At 34.5% G+C, this 6,560-nt stretch overlaps 1 non-coding gene across 1 annotated transcript; it reads left to right on the top strand.

Annotated features, from left to right (window-relative positions):
- Positions 1 to 5,017: 5,017 nt before the first annotated feature.
- Positions 5,018 to 5,121, top strand: LOC122692947. The gene has a single exon (XR_006340759.1). It is a non-coding gene; the product is annotated as a U6 spliceosomal RNA (small nuclear RNA).
- The last annotated feature ends 1,439 nt before the right edge of the window (positions 5,122 to 6,560 follow it).

Below are 6,560 nucleotides of genomic sequence, written 5' to 3'. Positions count from 1 at the left end.
TAAATGTGGGTGAAATTCTATCTGGTTTTCTTATCTCTTCTTCTTATACTGTAGCAGTGCTGTAGATGCAGGGGAATATGATTGGAAGAAAAAATGCATGTGCAACTATTAATATGTTAGACTAGAGTTTGCCCTTTCATTTTTTTGGCAGGTTTAGTCAAACAGTTCAGCCGCTCAGTTGCGTCTGACTCTTTGGGACCCCCATGGACTGCAGCACACCAGGCTTCCCTGTCCATCATCAACTCCCGGAGTTTACTCAAACTCATGTCCATCGAGTCGGTGATGCCATCCAACCATCTCATCATCTGTCGTCCCCTTCTCCTCCTGCCCTCAATCTTTCCCAGCATCAGGGTCTTTTCCAATGAGTCCATTCTTTGCATCAGGTGGCCAAAGTACTGGAGTTTCAGCTTCAGCATCAGTCCTTCCAATGAATATTCAGGACTGATCTCCTTTAGGATGGACTGGTTGGATCTCTTTGCAGTCGAAGAGACTCTCAAGAGTCTTTTCCAGCACCACAATTCAAAAGCATCAATTCTTCAGTGCTCAGCTTTCCTTATAGTCCAACTCTCACATCTATACATGACTTTTTAATATGCTGTCTAGGTTTGTCATAGCTTTTCTTCCAAGGAACAAGCACCTTTTAATTTCATGGCTGCGGTCACCATCCATAGTGATTTTGGAGCCCAAGAAAATAAAGTCTGTCACTGTTTCCATTGTTTCCCCATCTATTTGCCATAAAGTGATCGGACTGGATGCCAAGATTTAGTTTGCTGAATGTTGAATTTTAAGCCAACTTTTTCACTCTTCTCTTTCACTTTCATCAAGAGGATCTTTAGTTCTTCTTAGCTTTCTGCCACAAGGGTGGTCCCATCCTCATATTTGGCAGGTTAGCAGATACAAAATGAGACTGTGCAGGGGTTCATTTTGATGACTCCAACAAATGAGCAAGAGTTTACCAAGAAGAGATAGGGTTATCAGTTAAGTTTTTACTAATATTATTGGTACATCATTAACATAGAGTGAAATGCATAGATTTTAAATGTGAAATTTGATTAATTTTGAAAAATATATTCATCCCCATGAACATATAGAGCATTTAACACACTCCAAAGAGTCCCTTCATGACCTTACCCCATAAATTCTGGCTGCTTCTCTCCAGAGAAAACCACAGTTCTGATTTCTATCATCATCGATTAGTTTAGTCTGTTTCATATAAGTGGAATCACCGCATTCTTTTTGCTCAGAAAAATGCTTTAGAGATTCTTCAATATTGTTGCATGTATTAATAGTCTTTTCTTTTATTGCTGAGGAATACATCACTCTATGAAAATACCACTATTTGTCTATTCTATTAGTGGACATTTGGGTCCTTTTTTCTTTCTCCTTCTTTCTTTCTCCCTCCCTCCCTCTTTCCTTCTTTGTTTTGGTCATGTGTGTAATTTTATAAGAAATTGCCAAACTAATTTCCAATATTAGCTTTACCACTTTCCTCTACCATCATTAGTGTATAAGAGTTCTAGGTGCTCCACATCCTCAACAACATTTGGTGTGGTCATTCTTTTTAATTTCAACCATTTTAAAGTTTGAAGTGGTATCTCATTAGGGCTTTAGTATGCAAGTCCGTGATGATTAATAATGTTGAGCCCTTTGGTATGTGCTTACTGGCCATTCATATATCTTTCTTTGTGAAGTATATGTTCAGGCTTTTTGCCCAGTAGTTCTGGGGCATCTTATTATTACAGTGTAGGATGTGTTTGTATATTTTAAGTACAGTCTTTTGACATATTTCTCCTTGCCTTTGTCTTGCATATCCATTTATTTATCAATATTTGTTGATGAATGTTTTTAATTTTTATGGAGTTAAATTGATCAATATTTATTTTCTTTTTCATTTAATGCTTTTGGGTTCTTCACTAAGAAATCTTTGCCTGCCCTGAGGATGTGAAGATATTCTATCTTTTCTAACAGGAACTTTTAGGTTTAGGTCTATAGTTACCCTGAATTAAATATTGTCAGTGGTGTGAGGTAGTTATTAAAGATCATCTTGTTTCATACAGATATTGAGATCTTTCAGAACTTTTTATTGAAAAGACTATTATTCCCCTGTTGAACTACTTTGGTGACTTTGTCAAACATCTATTGCCTCTATAGATGTGGATCTATTTCTAGACTCTTATACTATTTTCTTTTCTTTTTACTTTAAGCCTTTTCATTTTTCTAATATAGCAGTTAATTCTATAACATTACCTCAAGTGCTGCTTTCATTGGATCCTAAAAATTTTAAAGTGCTATGTTTTCATTATTATTCCTTTTAAAATAATTTATAATTTGCATTATGATTTTTCTCTGATCCGTGTCATATTTAGAAGATTTTGTTTCATTTCCAATCACTGTATATTAAAATTTTTAATATTTGCTAATTTTGTCATTAATAATTTTAACAATTTAATTCTATTATATTCACAAAATTCTTACTCTGTATTTCAATGTATGATATTTATTGAGTCTTCTTTAATCTCTCAACAGATGGTCTATTTTGGTGAATTTTCCATATGTACTTGAAATAAATATGCATTTTGATTTTGAATGTTGTATTTTATGCAGCTCAGTTAGGTTAAGTTGGTTGGGAATATTCAAATATTCTTTTTTCTTGTTTTTTTTTCTGTTAACTACTGGAGAGAGGATAAAAGTCTTCCATTATAATTCTAAACTTGTCTGTTTCTCCCACTAGTTTATCTATTTTTGCCTTATGTATTTTGAAGATCTGTTGACATGTGTATGTTCACTCAGCATGTCTTCTTGAACAATTAACTCTTTGTCAGTAGGAAATGTTTCTCTTTATCTTTAGAAATATTTTTATCTTGAAATCTTCTTTGTTTGATTGTAATATAGCTGTATCACCTTTCTCATTCTTACTTTTTGTATATCTTTTTTTACCATCGTTTTATATTTATCTGATCTGTGTCATTATATTTGAAGAGTGTTTCTTGTAGTCAGCATATAGTTTTGTCTTTATGCTTTAGTCTAATATTAATAGGGTTTAATATTACTATTATTGGGTCACAATGGTTTTCTATTTTCTTATTGTTCCTTTTCTTCTACTCTTAGACTAATAAAAAATTTTTAGTATTTCATTTTTTTATTCTTTATTTTTTCTGTCTAGACTCTTTTGTTGGTTTTAGTATTTAGCATGTGTCCGGTAATCACCCTCCTATCCTTCCTGCTGTTGTTGACATACATTTTACTTCTACATATACAGAAAATCTACAGTACAGAGTTATTTTCTTTCTTCCAATAATCAAATATTGTTTAAAGAAATTAATAAATGAAGAAAATGTATTTCATATTCACTGCATCTATATTCTGTTTCTAGGGCTCCCCATTCATGTAGTCTTAAGTTTCCATCTTGTATCAGTTCTCTTCAGCCTGAAGAAATTCCTTCATTTCTCGTGTAATAGGTCAACCAGTGATGATTATTTTTGGCTTTGTTTATCTTAAAATGTCTCTATTTTATTTTCAGTTTTGATTAGTATTTTCACTGGACATATAATTTTAGGTTGACAATTTTTCCCCCCAGTATTTTGAAGGGATTATTCTATTGTCTTCTGACTTTCAGTATTTCTAACAAGAGATTAACAGTTTTTTATACTTTATTTCTCAGGATCATTTTCTTCCTCGTTTGTTATAAGATTTCTCTTTTAACCATAGTTTTCTAGCAATTATGATAAAGTATTCATTGGTATGACTTTCATTTTACCTACTGGAAGATCCTTGAGCTTTTGAATTTGAAGTTTATATTTTTTGAGTTAATTGAAAAACTCTCAGCCTTGATCAGATATTTTTCCATCTAATATTTTTCTCATCTTCCCCTTGGGCTCCAGTTCAGCACAGTTTTGAATATTTGATATTGAATCACAAGTCACTGAGGTTTTTTTCATTACTGATGACAGCAATACCATACGCTATGTAATTACTGTAGAAAATTCAATGGATTAATAACATTGAGTTGTATATATAAAAACATATAAAATGTAGATATTTGCTTATTGTGCTAGGCAGCTTCTGATGTAGATTACCAAATCTCTGCCTCCTTGTATTCCCACTCATATCATTCCCCTTACCTTGAGTATGCTGGATCCAGGAATTTACTTCTAGTGAATAGAATACAGCAAAATCAATTAGAAATCACTTCTGTGTTTAGGTGAAATAGACTCCTCCACTGGCTTGCATTCATTCTGCTTGTTCATTACAGTAAAGCAAGTTACAACATGGAGGAGCCCACAAGTCAATAAACTAAGGATAGTTCAGTTCAGTTCAGTTCAGTTGCTCAGTCATGTCAGACTCTTTGAGACCCCATGAACCGCAGCACGCCAGGCCTCCCTGTCCATCACCAACTCCCAGAGTTCACCGAAACTCATGTCCATTGAGTTGGGGATGCCATCCAACCATCTCATCCTCCGTCGTCCCCTTCTCCTCCTGCCCTCAACCTTTCCCAGCATCAGAGTCTTTTCAAATGAGTCAGCTCTTTGCATTAGGTGGCCAAAGTATTGGAGTTTCAGCTTCAACATCAGTCCTTCCAGTGATCGGCTCTGACCAAAAACCAAAGAGGAGCTGATGCCCTCTGTCCAGAGGCCTACAAGGGACTGAAATCTGCCAGCAACCACACAGTAAACTTGGGCATGCACCCTTTCCCCGCTGAACTTTCAGGGAAAGCCTTGAGCCTCAGCTGCCATCTGAAAGCAGTCTTTCTCATTTAGAGGACCCAGATAAGTCATGGGTAGATACCAGAGACCTTATGATACAAACTGTTGTTTTAAGTTGGTAGATTTTGGGGAAATTTGTTACACAGCAATGGATGATGAACACACTTTTCCTATGTATCATTTTTGGACTTATTACCTTCTTCGTTTATTAGCTGTTATAAATAATGCTGTATAAATAGCCATGGGCATATACTGCCTCTTCAGAAATGAATTTTCATAAGTAAGAATGATGAGTCAAAACATATGAGCGGTATGCATTCTGATAGTGCATATAAAAAGTTTTGGGAATGATAAAAGAAGATTAACATGGATGCTGCGTAAGAATGAGACACAAATTCATGAAGTACTCCATGTTTTTTAAACCTCAGTTTACCTCTATTATTAAAAATTACTTGCTTTCTGGTGATTTACTATCTAAACATACAAGCATATATTATCTACAAAATATATATTTTTATTTATATACTTGTATATGTAGACCTCTTTATTATAAAAAGTAACTTCTAATGTTTTACAGTTTATAAGCATTGTTGTTGTTCCATTGATAAGTTGTGACTAACTCTTTGTAACCCCATGAACTGCAGCATGTTAGGCTTCCCTGTCCTTTACTATCTCCTGGAGTTTGCTCAAATTCATGTCCATTGAGTTGGTGATGCTATCTAACTGTCTCATCTTTCACTGTCCTCTTTTCCTTTTGCCTTCAGTCTAACCATACATTTTAAAAAATATAAATTCCATATTCTTTTTACAAAGAAGTGAAAGCAGTTCAATGAAGGAAGGGTAGCCTTTTCAACAAATGGTGCTAGAATAGGGGCCACCTACAGGTAAGAAAATTAAACTCAAGTTAAATCTCAAATTAACTCAAAATTGACTAGAATCATTGACTTAAATCATTAGCTCAGTCGGTAAAGAATCTGTCTGCAATGCAGGAGACCTGGGTTTAATTCCTGGGTCAGGAAGATCCCCTGGAGAAGGGAATGGAAACCCACTCCAGTATTCTTGCCTGGAGATTCCCGTTGACAGAGGAGCCTGGCAGGTTATATAGTTCATGGGGTGGCAAAAGTCAGACATGATTTAACGACTAAACCACCACATAAAACATTTAGGAAAAACAGAAAGAAAAGATTTTGACATCTAGGGCTAGGCAGAATTCTTAGATCTGACACCAAAACACAATCCATAAAAGAAAAATTTGATAAATTGGACTTCATCAAAGTTAAAAGATTTTCCTCTGTGAAAGTCCAGGTTGAAGAAGATGAAAGATAAGCAATAAACTGTGTGGAAATATTTGTAAACCACATATTCAACAAAGGACTGGTATCCTGAATATATAAAGAACACTCAAAACTCAATAGCAAAGCAAAACAAACACTCAAATTAGAAAATATGCAAAAGACACAGATTTTTCTATAGAGATATATGCAGATGGCAAATAAGTACATGAAATGATATTTAACATAATGAACCAGCAGGGAAATGCATATTTAAAGCATAATGAGGTATCACTACTTAACAGATCAGAATGGTGACAATAAACAATAGTGACATTATCAAGGATAATGGATGTGGAAGCATGTGGAAAAAACTAAATCACTAATACCTCACTGATGGAAATGTAAGATGATATAGCCATCCCTGAAAACAGTTGGTCAGTTTCTCATAAAACTAAACATGAAATTGCTGTAGAAACCCCAAATTTACTCCTGAATATTTATTCCAGAGAAATTAAAACTATGTTCCCGTAAGCACTTACATGTGAATGTTTATAGTGGCTTTATTCATAATAGCCCCAAAACT

The sequence above is a fragment of the Cervus elaphus genome, chromosome 4, assembly GCF_910594005.1.
Source record: "Cervus elaphus chromosome 4, mCerEla1.1, whole genome shotgun sequence".
In the NCBI taxonomy this organism is placed as follows: domain Eukaryota; kingdom Metazoa; phylum Chordata; class Mammalia; order Artiodactyla; family Cervidae; genus Cervus; species Cervus elaphus.
This window is presented reverse-complemented; position numbering and strand designations above follow the sequence as displayed.